This window comes from Lathyrus oleraceus, chromosome 4 (genome assembly GCF_024323335.1).
Source record: "Lathyrus oleraceus cultivar Zhongwan6 chromosome 4, CAAS_Psat_ZW6_1.0, whole genome shotgun sequence".
In the NCBI taxonomy this organism is placed as follows: domain Eukaryota; kingdom Viridiplantae; phylum Streptophyta; class Magnoliopsida; order Fabales; family Fabaceae; genus Lathyrus; species Lathyrus oleraceus.
The window spans coordinates 261,833,900-261,853,754 of NC_066582.1; the positions used below are offsets into that span (position 1 = coordinate 261,833,900).

At 41.4% G+C, this 19,855-nt stretch overlaps 1 protein-coding gene across 1 annotated transcript in view; it reads right to left on the reverse strand.

Annotated features, from left to right (window-relative positions):
* Positions 1-19,855, reverse strand: part of LOC127136980 (uncharacterized) — a 55,141-nt gene that overhangs the window by 1,343 nt on the left and 33,943 nt on the right. The gene's annotated exons all lie outside the window — the stretch shown is intronic.

Below are 19,855 nucleotides of genomic sequence, written 5' to 3' on the forward strand. Positions count from 1 at the left end.
AAACCATTCAGGTCCAATTTTTCTACTAGCAAGGGTGCCATGGTCGAAGTAAAATGATACCTTTTGGCAAACATCATGACATAACCGTTGAAAGCTTGTCGAAGGCTAATTCCTTCATCAGTTGGCGTTAGTTGCACCAACCTAGGCCATTCGACACTGCTGTCCTTCACTTTTTCTTCGTTCACTTCGTGTTTTATAGGAAGAGAAGCTTCAAAGGTGGCATTGAGCCTGTCGCATACGCGAAAAACAACCGGCGGGAAAAACAAACAAACAGAGCCGCCACCGTGCGTTATTTATCCCAAAGGAGGGAAAGGAAACGCTCGAAGTAAACCTGGAAAGGAAATGGTCTTACGACCAGAGATTGCAAGGATCGGGAGTCGGTTACGCAAGGGGAAGGTATTAGCACCCCTCACGTCCGTCGTACTCGACGGGATCCACACTCAGAAGAATAGAATAAAGTTGTTGAAAACTGCTCAAAGAATGCACGCACGCTGGAATAAACAGGCGGAAGAAGACGGAAGCGGACTCGGCAGGATATCACATCCTGGGCCTACGTAGTTTGTCAGAAACAAACATCAGAGTCAACGTAGTTCGGGGAAACGGGAAACGGGCTCGTTAGGATATCGCATCCTATGCCTACGTATCTCATCTGGAATGAGAATCAAAGCTACCGTAGTTCGGCTAACGCACGCCGAAACAAAACACAACATAAAGACGCTGAAACGTCAAAAGAAACACACAAACACAAATAGGAAATGGAATGCCAATCGCTGGGCTTACATCCAACTCCACAAAAGAAACAGGAAACAGATAGCCAATCAATGGTCTTACATCTGACTCCACAAAAGAAACAAACGGGAACCCGAATGCCAATCGTTGGGCTTACATCAGACTCCAAACACTCACACAAACAAGGAAACAAGTTATCAGATTGACAAGCTAATAGGGAGTCTGGTACTCGAGCCTACTAGTTGTCACACAAACAAGAAGCGACGTTGAGACGTCAAAAAGAAACAACAAGGTTGAACACACAGACTAAAAGGGAGTCGGGAACTCTGACCTAATAGCTGGCAAGTAAACACACACAAACGGTTGAAAAAGAAAAAGGGTTTCCTGGAGAGATCTCGCACGATCTCCTGCCTACGTACCTCATCTGGTATGAGGATCAGGGCGACGTAGTTCCCCTATACAGGGGAGAAACTTCTCCTAACCAGAGACCGGGGAATAACAAACTAAAAGGGAGACTGACTCAAGCCTAATAGTTGTCATGCAATCCACAATAGTCCTAGGTTGAAGTATCTAAACAAGAGTTTGACTCACACAGGAAGTGAGTCAACTCAAGTCCTAACTCTACATACGTTCAACTTCCTCAAAAGTTAAACGTACGGATCCTATAGAAAAGGAGGTGAGAAGTGGAAAGCATGTAAACACTAGAAGCAATCACACAAGCAATCATCACGCTCTATATGCAAACAAGAGGCTCATACACGGTTGGGCTTTAGTCAAGGGGTCATATCAACCTCGACAAACAAGCCAACTGGAAGGGATATCCGAGGCTCTTAATCACTGACATTGACCGTCAGGATGAGTAGATGAAAGGTACTGAGGGTTAGACCTCAGAGCTCTTAACCCTGGCCTTGGTGAGCTTGAATCAATGAAGGTGTGGGAGTCCAAAAAGGGGGACTCTACTCCACATGACTGACACCACATACAAGATTTTGGGTGTTTATTCAAAATGCATCAGCACGTAGTGCGAGCAAGATGAAAGACTCAACTGAATAGCAGGGGATGGATTGCACATCCCTTCTATCTGCCAATTGCCTCTTCACTTAGGAGGTCTTTACATGTAACCATGCCTCATTGAGGTCTTTAGCACAAAATTAAACAATCAAGAACATGGCCTCTTAAGGAGGGCTTCAGACAGGTGCCTGCCAAAGATAACAGGTCTTCCAGACTACATGGAGTTCAAGAGATTACCTAAGTGGTATGCCAACCACAAGCAAAGCAAAGCAACTCAAGCAATGAGTTAAAGCTACTAAAGTACCTGTGTAAACAACCAAACAATCAGTATAGTATTCAGACAAACAATCAACAGTCAACAGTGTTACGACCAATATGCACAATGCAAGTCAAATGCAACTCAAGAATTTAAGTGATTCCACTCCACTTCATGAACCTACAACACAAAGGATTAGTGCACAAAATAAATTGCATCTCATGCATTGAGATCAACATCCATCATTGGATCTAATAGCTTGAACCTGAAATACAAAGCTCAAAAGATGAGTGCAAACCACTAGCACCAAGGCTAGGGTCAAAGACAAAGCAAAAAGTCAAAATAGCAACCAATATTCAACATAAAGCATATTTAATCAATCATGAACATGTCCTAAAAAGGACCAAGTCAAAAGCATTAAGCAAAGTCATTTCATGATCATGCTAAGGCAAAGGCAATTTCAAAGCATACATTTGGTCATCAATAATCAAAATTCCATATTAAAACAGAAATGAATCAAACAATCATGAAATTTTTTATATCCATACAACATGTCAAACACAATCATCATGCCAAAAATTAGAATCAACAGTGCTCAATTGATATGGCAATGAAAATGAACAAGTATGACATCAAATTGTGTGACACACATTGTCACACCATGCATTCATGTGTCTAAAACAGAAATGAAAAATGATAAAAATACACAACCAAGCCTCAAAAATCATGCAACATGTTGGGAACCAGTGTACCAAATTTCAAGTCAATTGGCCAATGTATGAGCATTTCACAATAGAATGAATGAAGCATGTCACATTTTGCATCATACGCAAATAACAGTCCACAATTCAAAATCCAGAAATGATAAAATCATGAAATCATAACCAAAAAATAATAGACATCCATATGATCCTATAGAAAAAAATTGGAATTATTTGGAATCATTTTCAATTTATTATGAATTTTCAAAGTTGGATAAAAAAATGTGAATTAATGAAGAAATCACATGATGAAATGGAGGGAAATAGAAAAATATGAAGTAAATTTGAAAAATGCTGGAAGCTGGAATCGAACTGGGTACATGCAAAAAAACAAAGCGCTGAACCAAAATAAATTCCAAAACATGCATCGCCTGGACTCAAACACAGGTTTGGGAGGAAATGGTAAGCGCTCAAAAAAATGAAATGGAATTTGCAAGCGCATGGATTCGAACAGGGGAGAGCTAGGTCCAAAGGCGCTGAGCCACCCGCTCGGCCAAACTGCCTTGCCACAGCACAAAACACAGCGTTTTCCTACATAACCCTAGCCGCCCCACCAGACGCCGGAACAGTAGTTCTGGTTGTCTTCTCCGACCGTGTACACGGCGGAGCTGCAACTTTTTTTTCCCCAGAATTTTACAAATTATATACCGTTGGAAAGGTCTTGAAGAGTACATTTCAAATATCATAAAAGCTAAGCCTAATTCATCATCTATTTTCTGGATCGAAGGAAATAAGTTTCTAGATCTAAACTTTAATTCAACATAACTTCTTCATTTTTCATCCAAATTTCATGAAATTTATATCAGAATAATCAGCATGCAAAGGTCTACAAGTTTATGCACATAAAATCAAGAATTATGAGCTTCGAATTTTCACCAACCTGGAATGGCAGTGATCAAAACAGTGAGTTCAAGGCCTCCAAAGTGTGTAGATCTCCTCCTTTGCACTTGTTATGAAGCTTGATGTAGAAATGGATGCTTGCCACGACCTAGATCTTGCTCAATTTGTACTTGCCATTGTTGTGTTCATGTGCTTGACATGCTTCAAACCTTGCTCAATTTCCACAGAAAATGAATGAATCATGCTCCAAATGTCATGAGGATGATGGATCTATCAAGAAAATATGTGGTTGTATGGAGAAAATTTGAATTTGAGATGAGAGAAATTTTGGAGGGAAAATGAGATCTAGATCTAGAATGATGAATTCTCAACAATTCTGTTAGGATTTGGTATATATACTCAGTCCTAATCACATCCTAATTAGAATTAAGCATGGTTTAGTTGAGATTAAGCAAAAATAAGGTGTATGACAAATTTTGGAAAACTGGTGGTGCCATGCAAATGTAGACGTAAACAGTAGCAAATGGATGATCAAATTCACTTAAAATGACTTCATGCACATGTTGGCAATGGTATTTTGTTCCCATGATGCACCAAATTCAAATTTGCAAATTTCCCTCCAAAATGGTCATGAATGGGCAAATGATTATATGATGAAATTTCATGCAATGCCATGAATAATTTGGAAAATATATGTCATGAGGAGCAAAGTGCAAAAAGAGGCACTCAATTTGGAGCTTTGGTTCAAAAGTTATGGCCTTTTGAAGTTTCAAGCACACTTAGCAATGATTTGACCATATCTCCTCAACCATTCATCATAAATTCATGATATTGGACTTTTTGGAAATGGAAGAGAAATATCTTCAACTTTCATGTTGGACAAAAATTCATTTGAAGCTTCTTTGATGTTGGAAAGTTGAGTTGAATTTGGTCCAAAAACTTGCCATTTTTGGAAACTTGAAATTACAGGTCACTTTCCATTTTTGGAAACTTTTGATATGGCTTCAAATTCTTCAATGTAGAGGTTTTACATGATGAATAAACATTGTTGGAACATGAATGGGATGAAAAAAAATCAATTTCCCAGTTCAAAACTCACAGTTGACTTTCTGTTGACTCTCTAGGTCCTCAGATGACCTAGCCATGCCCTGATCAGCTTGAACCTCTACCACTTGGGGAAATGGCTCAGAAATGAACCCTTAGCTCCAATAAACTCTTCATAATGATCATGTTATCTTCACCCCAATAGAATACCTCATCTCCTTGAGAAACCCTGACTGAAAGAATGCAATTGATTAGGGTTGACCAGAGGTCAAAACCCTAATCCTAAGGAACCTGTGCATGAACAGTGAACCCCTTGAGGATGACATAACCATGATGATGATGATGTATCCTTGCAACCAAGATAATTCTCAACCTCCTTGAAGAACCAAGAAAACCCTAATTGAAGCACAAACCCTTAGATGGTTGGTGATCAATTTAAAGAAACCCTCAGGCTTGAATCTCTTAACCTTACTATCTTCTGAGAAAGACTTAGGAGGATGATCTTCTTATTATCACATGTTATGCAATATGCAAATGCCTAATGTCCTATAACATGAAATGCAATATGCTAAGCTAGTCCCAGGAAGAGGAGGGCAAATTTTGAGGTGTTACAGCTGCCCCTATTCAATCCACTGTGAACCTGTCGATATGAATAGCCTCGGCTTTCAGATGATCAGTGTGAAGAGTGGTTGAATACCAAGAACAGACGAACAATTTGCGCTCCGCTGGGGATTATTATTACACATTTTTTTTTTTGCTTTTCTTGAACCCCGAAACTTTCTGATGACTTCCTCTTTTTTTGTTTTTTCTTGGACCCCGAACAATTATTTTTGCACTTATGATCCCGAATCACCGCATTTGAACCCCGACAACTTCATAACACTCCTCTTTGCCAAACAATGAACCCCGATCTCCAGTTAAACTTCAGTCGCCTGACGATAACTCACGATCGCCGTTGTGAACCCCGTTCTCCAGAAAACACCCCGTGTCTCCCTTTCTCCATTTGAACCCCGTTCTCCAGAAAATGCCCAACACTTCCTTCTCTCCATTTGAACCTCGTTCTCCATTTTCTTGTGATAATTCCGCTGGCAACGCCGGAAATAACACCAAAACACCACTCTGATGGCGACATATCAGAGGGTACACCTCCTCAATAGGAAGGTAATCATGTGCATTTCTTCCTCTGAAGATACCCATAACGACTTCTGTTGGCCTCGCCAAAGTCTAAGGTGACACATGATCAGAAGACAGTCCTGAGGACCTCATCCCGGATACAATCTTCAACTCCAATCTCCATTTGAACCCCATTCTCCAGAAGATGCCGCAACACTTTCTTTTCTCCATTCTTCGGTTTTCGCGCTGATCGCGTAACGTTCTTTGATTTTATTTCCATCTCCGCCCGACGGAAAATTTTCCTCCAATATCACACTACTGGGGAACATTGTTGCTCTAACGTCATGATGCTAAACTCCTCAGAGTAACATCCTCCAACTTCTATCTTGCACGACAGAAATCTCCTCCAATATCGCACTACTGGGGAATACCGTTGACCCAACGTCACGATGCTAAGCTCCTCAGAGTAACATCTTCCAACTAGCGAAACCAATCCTCAAACGGTAACCACGGCTTGAGACTAGTTTATGCTTGCAATGCTGATGCATGATTTTTTTACAGCGTAATGCTCCACAACCATGGAAATGCTACGCAATTAGGTATGCAATATGCTATGCTTATCTAAATGATGAATGCATAAAAAATATCCCCCTCAAGGGACTCTTCTGGGGAGCTCGAGGCACTCTGCTGAGGAACTCGCTATCGCTCCAATCTCCACCCTGCTGGGGAATAGCACCACTGCTAGGGAAACGACAACCCTCGCCAGGGACGACCTCCACTGAACCTGATCCGCTTGGGGACTTCGCTGGGGAAGAAACCACCAACGCACTCTGCGGGGAAAACAACAATCTTCGACTTGTTGGGGGAAATAACAATCTCAACCTTGCTAGGGGAAACAACAACCTTCAGGCCTGAATGCCAAGGAAACACCGATCTTGAACCCGCTGGGGAGATAACAATCCCGACTCTGCTTGGGGAAATAAGGAAAGCCTGGCACAGAACACCCGTCGACTCGTCGTTCCCTGGTATTCAACATCTAAATCCAGTGTCAACTTTCCACTTTTGAGAGCTCCCAGACTCGTCTGGAATTTTCTGATTCATCACCTTGTATTCTCGACTTCTCCGTACTCCACGGAGATCGAACCCCTCAAATTGGTATCAACTTTCCAATTCTTCAGACTTTGAAGAGTCTTCTTGATTAACTTCCAGGATCGTCGTCATCCTTCGTCGTCGTTTCACCATTCTTCTATTCCTTTGTCCCTGATTGGACTCCACGGGGATCTTTTGTCAAAAAGCTTCACATCCCAACCTGCAAGTGAGTGAAAATATCTAACAACACCTGCAAAAGAGATCATTAGATAAAAACGTGCCCCAGGCGTGCCAAAATTTCAACACCTAGGTCACTCCACCTTCTGAATAAGATTTCAGGTTTTCAAACCTATAAACATGCATTGGAAGGGACCTCCATGTCTCAAAATGCAAAGATTCTTTATCGAAATAAACGGATGTTTTTGCAATCAAAGCGGTAATGAAAACAAAAACAAAACTATTTGACTGAATATGCATTTTATTGATTGAAAAAAAGTGGCTCATAACTGAGCTATACACAGGAAGCAATTCCTGAAAAGAGGTAATTGCGCATAAAAGGAAAAATCTATCCTAATGGCAATGTGAAACCGCGATCTCATCGAGTTCCAACTCGGTTACACCCCATATGTCCTCAAGACTCTCCGCACTTTCTGCCTTCTGAACAAGACGCTTCCAACCGATCCCTGCTGGGGATTATCCAGGTGCCTTAACCAAAGTACAAACGATCATGCTAGACGCAGTTGTTCGTTTCAATCCCTCTTTTGCCTGGACCGCCCTCTCGGGTTTTCAGTCCACCGGGATACCCTTTTTTGCCCAAGCCGCCCTTGTGGGGTTTTCGACTTGTCGGGTGTACAGTTTTTTCCTTTTTATCCCTAATTTTTGCCCGAACCTTTTCATTCATTTTTTCTGGTTCATCGGGATGCCCATTTTTGCCTGGACTATTTTATTCTTTTTGTCCAGCGGGTCTATTATACGAAGTATTTTTTAACTGCGTCCGCATTCACAGGGGATGGAAAATCCTCGCCATCCATGGTCGTCAACAACAAGGCTCCGCTAGAGAAAACCTTCTTGACCACGAATGGACCTTCATAATTGGGTGTCCACTTTCCCCTACGATCGTTTTGAGGAGGAAGGATCCTTTTTAACACCAGATCTCCCACATGATACACACGAGGTCGTACCTTTCGGTCAAAAGCGCGCTTCATCCACTGCTGGTACAACTGCCCGTGACAAATGGCCGCCAGCCTCTTTTCCTCAATCAGGCTCAACTCTTCGTACCGAGTTCTTACCCATTCCACCTCTTGCATTTTCGCGTCCATCAGGATTCTCAACGAAGGAATCTGAACCTCAACCGGTAGCACGGCCTCCATTCCATACACAAGCGAGAACGGCGTTGCTCCAGTAGACGTACGCACCGAGGTTCGATACCCATGCAATGCAAATGGCAACATCTCGTGCCAATCCTTATAGGTCACGACCATCTTCTGCACAATCTTCTTAATATTCTTATTGGCTGCCTCGACCGCCCCATTCATCTTCGAACGATAAGGAGAAGAATTGTGATGGTCAATCTTGAACCCCCGGCACAGCTCTGCCATCATCTTATTGTTGAGATTAGAACCATTATCAGTAATGATTCTCTCGGGAACCCCATATCTGCAAATGATGTCTCTTTTCAGGAATCTGGAAACAACCTGTTTCGTCACGTTTGCATAAGAGGCTGCTTCCACCCACTTGGTGAAGTAATCAATAGCCACTAATATGAACCGGTGCCCATTCGAAGCCGTAGGCTCAATCTTCCCAATCATATCAATGCCCCACATAGAAAACGGCCACGGAGACGACATTAAGCTCAAAGGATTTGGAGGCACGTGCACCTTGTCAGCATAAATCTGGCATTTATGAGACTTTCGCCCGAAGTTGAAACACTGGGCCTCCATTGTCATCCAATAATACCCAGCTCTCAGCAGCTTTTTCACCATGGCATTCCCACTGGCATGGGTACCAAACGACCCTTCGTGTACCTCTTTCATCAATTGGCTTGCTTCTCGGTCATCAACATATCTGAGCAAAACCCAATCGAAATTCCGCTTGTACAAAACCCCATCCTTGTTCAGATAGAACACCATGGCCAACCTCCTCAGAGTCTTTCGGTCCTTCTTGGATGCTCCCTCAGGATACTCTTGGGTCTCCAGATAGCGCTTGATATCGTAATACCACTGCTTCTCATCATCAAGCGTTGTTTCAACAGCAAACACATAAGCCGGTCTATCCAGACGTCCCACCTCAACACTAGGGAACTGATTCCACCACCGCACCTTAATCAAGGCAGCCAGAGTAGCCAAAGCATCTGCTAAAGGATTTTCCTCTCTCGGCAGATGATGTAATTCCACCTTGGTGAAAAACGTCAACAACCTCCTCGTATAATCCTGATATGGAATTAAATGAGATTGATGCGTATACCATTTTCCGTTAACTTGATTTACAACCAAAGTTGAATCTCCATATATAAACAGGTTCTTGATCCGCAAATCAATCGCCTCTTCAATCCCTAGAATACAAGCTTCGTATTCAGCCACGTTGTTGGTGCACTCAAATGTTAGCCGGGTGTCGCATTACGCGAAAAACCGGCGAGAAAACGAAACAACAGAGCCGCCACCGTGCGTTATTTATCCCAAAAGAGGGAAAGGAAAAGCTCGAAGTAAACCTGGGAAAGACATGGTCTCACGACCAGAGATGCAAGGATCGGGAGTCGGTTATGCGAAGGGAAGGTATTAGCACCCCTACGCATCCGTCGTACTCGACGGGATCCACGCACAAAAGGAAGGATAAAGGTTGCTAAACTGCTCAACCACTGTACACTGGCTGGAAGGAAACACAGAAACGACAAAAGAAACTAACTCGGCAGGATATCGCATCCTGGGCCTACGTAGTCTGTCAAGCACAGACATCAGAGTCGACGTAGTTCGGGACAGGGGGAAACGTGCTCGCTAGGATGTCGCATCCTATGCATACGTATCTTCTCTAACCAGAGAAGAATCAGAGCACTCGTAGCTCGGCTAACGCACGCAAAACAAAACACAAACAGGAAACCGACTGCCAATCGCTGGACTTACGTCAGACTCCACACTAACAGGCAGACATGGAAACCGAATGCCAATCGCTGGACTTACATCAGACTCCGAACCAACAAACACACACTGGAAACCAAATGCCAATCGTTGGGCTTACATCGGACTCCAAGCACACAACAAACACAGGAAACCAACTGCCAATCGCTGGACTTACGTTAAATTCCAAACACACACAAAGGGGTTGAAAAAGAAAAAGGGCGCCCGGAGAGATCAGCTCATCTCCTGCCTACGTACCTCATCTGGTATGAGGATCAGGGCGACGTAGTTCCCCTTAACAGGGAAAGAACTTCTAACCTAACCAGAGACTGGGAAATGACAAACTAGAAGGGAGACTAACTCGAGCCTAATAGTTATCATGTAAATTCACCATGGTCCTAGATTGAAGTTTCTATCTAACTTGCACAGGGAGCAAGCTATCCTAAACAGCACAAGCAAATACATACAAGCACAAAAAGCAAGCACACACACTATATGCAAACAATTGGGCTCATACAAGGTTAGGCTGTGAAACACAAGCCAACTGGAATCGGGTGATGTTAGCTCTTAACCCTAACATTGAGGGTTAGGGTGAAGCAGATGAAATGGGAAGTGAGGGTAAGACCTCACAGCTCTTATCCCTGGCCTGGGAGATCTCTAAACAATAGAAAGCGTGGGAGTTCAGAATGTAGGAACTCTTCTCCACATATGACTGACACAACAAAGATCTTGGGTTAATATCCACAATGCATCAACACAAGGTGTGTGAGCAAGGTGAATGACACACTGAATAGCAGGAGATGGATTGCACATTTCTTTTATCTGCCAATTGCCTCATGGAGGTCTTTTCCTGCTTGGCACAAAGATAAACAAACACAAGCATTGCCTCTTAAGGAGGGCTTCAGACAGGTGCCTGCCCAAGTAACAGGACAGGTCTTCCAGACTACATGAAGTCAGTGAATTATACCTCAAATGGTTAAGCAACCAAGCAAAAGCAAAAGCAAGTTCAAAAGAACTTAAGCAACTTATGTACCTGAAAAAAATCTAACTCAATCAGTATACAAGTCAATCCATCAAACAGACAATCACACAATCAATCAGACAGATAAGCAAGCAATGCAAGCCACAAGCCAATGTGCACAACACAAATGACTTGGCATCAACCTACAAAACAACTCAAAATTAGTCAACATCAACCAATTAGTCAACTTAAGCAAGTGAATCAATCCCATCATGGCCATGTACCTCTTAACCTGAAATCAAAGTTTAAACATAAGCAACAAACCACTAGTGCAAGGCCTAGGGTCAAAGATGGAGAAATAATCCAAAACAGAACATGAAATTCAACATGAATCAACCTCAATAAATTAAGAACACAATCCAAAAAGTCCTATATCAATATCATTCACCAAATTCATTTCACAAACCAAACATGGCAAGGTATGCGAGTTGTAAGCACATTGAGACATCAGAATGAACAAATGCACATTAAATCAAAAATGATTCAAATAATCTTAAGAAAATTCATGGATGAACAGAACATACAACATGATCAACACACAAAAAATTAGGACAATTGGACATGATTAGGCATGGTAATCAAATTGTATAAGGCAAGGCAATCAAAACAAGCTCAAATATGACACCAAATGTTACACCAACTTAGCACAAGCCTAAAACAGAAATGAAACATGGTAAAAACCTCAAACCAAATCCAAAACAAACTTCAACATGTCCAGAAGCAATGTGCAAAATTTCACATCCATAGGATATGTAACACCCCGATAAAATATGATAATTATTTAATTTAAGTTAATAGTATATTTATTAATTTAATTAAATAATTGGAATATTATTGGATTATTATTATTGGAATAATAAAGTTGGAATCAAAGAGTCCCATTTGGTAAAAAGGGTTTTATACGTGAAAACAGAGAACACGTAAGGATTGGGAGAAAAGAGAAGAAACTGAGAAAGGGAGAAGAAGAGGCTAGGGCTCAAGAGGAGAATTCACGATTGTGCAGGTCAAAGAAGATTTGCCGGATTAACTCAGGTAAGGGGGGTTTATCGTCGTTTAATGGGTATTATGGATTAACATGTGATGGGTAGTAATAAGCCATTGATTGACTCTAATTAGGTTTTGAGAAATACCTTTGAATTGGGATGAATAAGTTAAGTTAAAACTGTGAATGAACCTATATTTGGATGAGTTGTGATTTTCTGGACGTGTAGCCTTTTACGGAATCGAAATCGGAGGTCTGGAAGTCCTCCAACGGCGAAAAATGCGGGTAATTCTGCATTCTGTTCGTGTTAGCGCAGGAACAGCTTTCTGTCTTGCGTTAACCGGTTAACCCAGGGTGTTAACCGGTTAACACTGTTATGATAATTAAAATAATTAAATTCTGTCTTGCGTTAACCGGTTAACCAAGGGTGTTAACCGGTTAACACTGTTAAAATTGCCAGGAAGCGCGTTCTGTTTTGCGTTAACCGGTTAACCCAGGGCGTTAACCGGTTAACACTGTTTGGAAAGTGGAAAATTGATATTCAAATATTGTGTACATATTTGACGTTTGGCCTATATTGGTGTATGATATAGTAGGGATCATTTCCCGTTGTTTTGAGCAGTATAGGTATTAGTAGAGTGTGCTAATACTGTGATTTATTATTTGGCATGATATGAATATGATTCTGTGATAAATATGCTGATGATGTATGATGGTATGCATAATGCTGTGAATGTATCTGTTATGTATGCAATTGTGAATAGACTATTTATGGCTTAGAGTGTGAGCATATGTCTATCTTGGATTGTTGTTGATGTTTGCATGCTAGGTGATTTAGCGTGTATAGCATGGCCTTTATGGTGGTAGCTAATTCCCATGGTGAGGAATTAGTGAGTGAGTTGTTGTGGATTGTTGTTGATGTTTGCATGCTAGGTGATTTAGCGTGCATAGCATGGCCTTTATGGTGGTAGCTAATTCCCATGGTGAGGAATTAGTGAGTGAGTCACTAGGTCTCAAATGAGTGGGACTAGTGAGCTTGGTAGCCGTATCTGGGTTTGATCGGTGAGGTTGAACTATGTGTTCACGAATAGTCGGTACCGCATGCATGGAGTCTCATTGCATAATGTATGTATGGCGTATAATATGAATGGATGTATTCCAATATTATACGTGTGTTTTGTGTTTGTCTTGAGTATGATTTTGAGTTGATGTTGCCGTTGCTGAATGTGTGATCTGATTAGGGTGATGAATGTGTTAATTTACTTAGCATTACATGATATTTTATAATGCTTATTATATCGATTGAGGAACTCACCCTTACAACTATGTTTCAGGTAACGAGCAGTGATTGAGTAGAAGCTAGTGCTTGGAGTCTAGTGTAGTTCCTTAATGGGTCATGCTCTGGTATATGTAACATCGAGACGGGATGTTTACTTTGTTTTCATTTGTGGTTGTTGAACAGTTTTACATGTAATGTGATTACATGGTTTGCATGTTGTTAGATTTCTATCCGCTGCGAATTATGCAATGTTTTATTTTGATTAATAAATGAGCATGACAAGTTATTTTGGTGAATGGTGTGAAGTGTAAAGTGTGACACCCTGAAATTGCATATCTACTCTGATTTATATTTTGTTGTTTTAATTAATTATTGGGGTATTTTAGAAGGGTGTTACAGGATAAACCACAATCATTTCACAATCACATGAAGTTCAAGACAATTCAAAAGCTCACAAATGACCAACCAGAATGAAAAATCTCAATCAAATCAGAAATCAATCATAAAATTCCAGCAAAAATCATGACCAATCACAACATCCATATATAGCATCATACAAAAATTCAAGGCAATTGGAATTCGTTTGGCATGGCAAACAAATTAATCAAGTTGGACATCACAAGGTGTGACACCAATTGTCACACCTACCTTAACATGATCATAAAACAGCAATGGCACATGATAAAAATACAAACTCAACACCATAATGTCCAGCCAAGAGTCTAGTTTAAGCATGTCAAATTTCATAGGCATTGGATTAAAACTCAGCATTTCATAAATGGAGAAGCAAGGAAAGGTACAAATAGCATACATGTTCACAAACCCTAGGGCAAAATATTTTCCAGCCATGTACAATTTGTGGAAAAATAACCAAAAAAAACTAGACATAAAATGTGATCTGATGCGAAAATCCTCATATTTTTTGGATGATTTATCAATTATTTATGAATTTTAGAAGATGAAAAAAATAAAAAGAACACATGAAAAGCATAGTACATGAATGCATGGTGAAATGGAATAATATGTGAAGTACATGTGAAGAATGCTGTGAGCCAGAATCGAAGTGAGGCATTATTCAAAATGTGGCGCGCTAGCATCAAAACTCAGCGTTTCACTTATCCTATGTGGCACAGTCATGCAGCGCTAACCAATCAATTTGCCATGCGGATGATGATATGGACCAATACATGTGAAGTTTACGCACAAACACATGCAGAACATAGAAAACACGCTGGGAAAGATCAAAACGCATTCTAGAAATTTTTTCTATCATCTTCATCGTGTTCATCGTGTACAGTACATGGCTCAAGAACATTTGTTTTCAGAAATTAAAATCAAGCACACCAATGGCTAGATCTTTCAACGCACAACACGAATCCAAGCATGGTTTGTTCTAATTCAACATATATTCAGAGAATCGATCAAAAGAAGAATCAACCATGAAACTTTAAATCACTATAACTAATTCAATTCTACATGGAATTTTGTGATTCGAAGCTCAGCTTCATCAGCGTTCAAAGATCTATAACAACATCATAATCAATTTAAGAATAGAGAAATTCGATTTCTGACCTCTTGGAGAAAACAAAACTGGAATTGCTTGATTCAGGCCTTGAAAAGCTCAAACAGATCCTCCAAATCACTTGTATGGATGAATGGATGAAGACTTGAGGCTTAATCGTGCTTGATCTCATCCAAATCTGAATCCACCATTGATGTTTCAAAGCTCCAAGTATGAGCAATAGTGCACTGTTTCCTTCGATTCTTCCTGCAAACCTACTCCATAACTCTTCCAGATGAAGAATAGATCAAGAAAAATGCAAGGTGTTTGAAGAATTTGAAAGAAAAAAGTGAGAGAAAAATTTATGGTTTGGATCTAGATCTGAGAATTGTGACTGTTAATCCTGAAAACAGTTAGGGTTTTACATTATATACTCTCTCTTAATCATGTCCTTAATCAGGTTTAGGCAATGGTTAATTGTATTAGCCAAATAAGAGGTGCACATGCAAATTTGGTAATCTCACCCTTATGCATGGAAATTGTGATGAACAGTACACGAAATGCACTCTAATTTCACTTCAAATATCATTTTAGAGCCAATGCAAGTGGTAGAATGTGTGGAAAATGCACCAAATTCAAACTATAATTTTTCCCTCCAAAATCAAGTGAAAATGCAAATGATTATGTGATGAGAATGCATGGCAAGTAATGCATGTTTTGGATAGCATAGGTCAAAAGAAGAATGTTTCAAAAAGAACCACTCCATTTGGACATTTGGTTTGAAAGTTATGCACATTTGAAGTTCAAGTCACACTTGGCCAAGATTGATCCATATCTCTTCAACCACACATTAGAAATTCATGATCTTGGACTTTTTGGAAATGGGAGAGAAAGATATTCAACTTTCATGTTGGACAAAATTTCATTTGAAGCTTTCTTGATGATGTAATATTGAGTTGAAAACCTTTCCATTTTTGGCAAATTCAAATTACAGGTCACTTACTATTTTTGGAAAGTTTTGATCTGACCTCAAATACTTCATTGTTGATGTTTGAAATGTCAAATGAGACTTGTTTGGACATGAATGAAGTATTTCTAACCACTTCCCACCTCCAAATCCAACAGTTGACTTCTGTTGACTTTTTTGGGTTTCAGATGAATTGTACATTGACTGATGAGCTTTGAGCATCCAATGCTTGACCAAACCACTTCAAAATGATCCTTGGGTCACATGAACTCATTGAACCAACCCTAGGACTTTGATTCCATGGAAAATGCACTTGCTTGCTTGCACAACTGAATCTCCTGACCAGTCTTGACTGATGCCTTGATGGACTATGCAATGAACAATGCAATGTTAATGACCTAAACATGAAAATGTATGTACAAAATGGGAGGTGCAAATTTGAGGTACTACAGCTGCCCCTATTCAATCAGCTGGGAACCTGAACGGATGAGAGCAGTGGCTGTCAGACTTTCAAGGTACACAGGGATTGAATACTAAAGAACCGTAGAAATTTGCACTCTGCGGGGGATGATACAAGATATTTGCATTCCGCAGGGGATAATACAAAGGAAAGCCAAGTAACTAGACAAGACGTTTACCTACGACTCCTGGGGATTTTGATTTTTATCAAGAGAAAGGTACAACCATACGTCCACGGACGAATGGGAAAAACTCAACGTTTATCGACACCAACGGAGAGGTGACCAGACATTAACGAATGACTGGGAAAGACTCGACCAGACGTCAACGGACGAAAGGGAGAAGCTCGACGTTTATCGACACCAACGGAGAGATGAACAGACATCAACGGATGACTGGGAAAGACTCGACCAGACGTCAACGGACGAACGGGAGAAGCTCGACGTTTATCGACACCAACGGAGAGGTGACCAGACATTAACGAATGACTGGGAAAGACTCGACCAGACGTCAACGGACGAAAGGGAGAAGCTCGACGTTTATCGACACCAACAGAGAGGTGACCAGACATCAACGGATGACTAGGAAAGACTCGACCAGACGTCAACGGACGAAAGGGAGAAGCTCGACGTTTATCGACACCAACGGAGAGGTGAACAGACATCAACAGATGACTGGGAAAGACTCGACCAGACGTCAACGGACGAAAGGGAGAAGCTCGACGTTTATCGACACCAACGGAGAGGTGAACAGACATCAACGGATGACTGGGAAAGACTCGACCAGACGTCAACGGACGAACGGAAGAAGCTCGACGTTTATCGACACCAACAGAGAGGTGGCCAGACATCAACGGATGACCTGTGGAGAAAATACAACTAGATGTCAACGGACAACTAGGAAAAACTCAACGTTTATCGACACCAACGGAGAGGTGACTCACTGGGGATTAAGGTCACGACATGGAGCAGACAGGAAGGAACACCAAGGATACCGGGTTGTAGGCATATAACAGGTGACCGACCAAGGCGTGAATTGGTTTGTGTTCCAAAACACTCATCATCCTGAAGAAGGCTAGAAAAGCAATCTTGTTAGAGGATGGACATTCGATTCCACAAGGAATACGGATCTTACTCAGTTGGGGAAACAAAGAAAGGGTTCAGCCAAAGAGTGCATGAGATATATTATCTATAGCCGTCAAAACGTAGATAATACACTCGCATGGAAGATTATCCATAACCGGGTTGTAGGTTGTTAAATGGATAAATCAACCGAAAACGTGAATTGGTGTGTGTTCCAAAACACTCATCATTGTGAAGAGAGTAAAAGCAAACTTGTTAAAGGATGGACATTCGATTCCACAAGGAATACGAATCTTACTCGACTGGGAAGGATGAGACTTCGACCAAGGAGCGCATGAGATGCATTATCTATAGCCGTCAAAACGTAGATAATACACTCGCATGGCAGATTACCTATAACCGGGTTGTAGGTTGTTAAATGGATAAATCAACCGAAAACGTGAATTGGTGTGTGTTCCAAAACACTCATCATCCTGAAGAGAGTGAAAGCAAACTTGTTAAAGGATGGACATTCGATTCCACAAGGAATACGAATCTTACTCGACTGGGAAGGACGAGACTTCAACCAAGGAGCGCATGAGATGCATTATCTATAGCCGTCAAAACGTAGATAATACACTCGCATGGCAGATTATCCATAACCGGGTTATAGGTTGTTAAATGGATAAATCAACCGAAAACGTGAATTGGTGTGTGTTCCAAAACACTCATCATCCTGAAGAGAGCGAAGGCAAACTTGTTAAAGGATGGATATTCGATTCCACAAGGAATACAAATCTTACTCGACTGGGAAGGACGAGACTTCGACCAAGGAGCGCATGAGATGCATTATCTATAGCCGTCAAAACGTAGATAATATACTCGCATGGCAGATTATCCGTAACCGGGTTGTAGGTTGTCAAAGGATAAATCAACCGAAAAAAGAAAGGCATCGGGATACCGAGACTAGGTATGTAAAGATGACCAATCACAAGGGGAAACAACAAACATTACCGGCAAACGGTGAATGAAAGAGGACCCACTGAGGATAAAATTGCTTACTCGGAGCAATTACCCACGAGGAAGAGGAAGACCCGCTGGGGATAAAGTTGCTTAATCAAAGCAAATATCCGAAAGGGGAAAGGAATATCAATACCGAAAATTGGATAATGATAACCGCAAAGAGGGGATTACATCTACCGGTTAGTAGGTAGAAAACCACGGAACAGTAACCGTCATCAATTAGGATGAGCACAAAGGGTTAACTCCACAAAAGGGAGAACATGGAGTTTACATCTACCGGTTAGTAGGTAGAAGACCACAAAGATAGGACTTACAACTACCGGTTCGTAGGTAGAAGCCAACAAACAATCTGCTGAGGAACAGAGTGAGAAAAAAGGATTTACAACTACCGGGTAGTAGGTAGAAACCACAAAATCCGCCAACAACCAAAATGAACCACAAAGGTTACCTCTGCTAGGGGATGAAAGTGGGATTTATAACTACCGGTTAGTAGGTAGAAAACCACAAAGATAGGACTTACAACTACCGGTTCGTAGGTAGCAGCCAATAAATTCCGTTGAGGATAAGATGAATGAGTGCCGGTTAGTGAGCAACTATTCATTTATACCACAGGGAAGTACAAGAGACAGCCACAAGGAAGCCAGTTTAGGATCGATCCAAAAAAGCAGACTGAATCAAGACTCATCCTAATGAGGAAAGAACTCAATAGGGAAAACCCATCCCGTTATATGTGCAGGGAGGGAACGGAAACAACCGTCATCCACGAGGATATAACTCAGTGGGGAGCGCAGAAGGAAATGACAGACACTTTCTGCTTATGGAGTCGACTCTATATGGAGAGATCAGACACACCCACATCTGCTAGGGGAGGATCTACTGGGGAGATCTGTATCACCAATTAGCAGGAAACAACCATCAACAGATACACGGCAACAGATGCAACATTAGTATCTGAATGTTATGATTATGCATGTATGCATTATGCATGATGAATATATGATGAATGCGTACAAACAGACATGTTGAACACACAGGTCCAGGAATCAACCACCCGGTGCTACTCCTCCAGAGGGAAGGCCAAAATCACCAGAGAGCAAAGAAAACCTGCTGGAGACTGGGACATCAGGGAATAACATCATCCTGCAGGGGAGAAAGGCCACAAGAGGCTGCAGGGGGGATCATCAATCACAACCGGGTGAAAGAGTTCCAAAATACAGGCAGACACGCCACAACAACAACTCATGCTGGAGATCAGAGATATCAAGAAGCAACCAGATCTCTGATGAGGATTGATAGGCATTGATAAAGCTCATCATGCCAACAACTCCGCTGAGGAATCTATCCGAGGGAATGCCGGATTACTGGGATGTCAATCCACCAAATACCGAATCTTCCAAAGAAAACCACCCATGTCGGGGAGAGGAGAAGACTGATCTGCTGGAGAGACGAAAGTTGAAGTCTTCAATAAACACTCTGCTTGGGAATTGGCCCACAAAAGTGTTCCAACAGCAAACTTGCTGGGGATGCCCCACAATAGGGCTCAAACAACACTCTACTGGGGATTCCCCACAATAGGGCTCAAACAACGCTCTACTGGGGATGCACCACA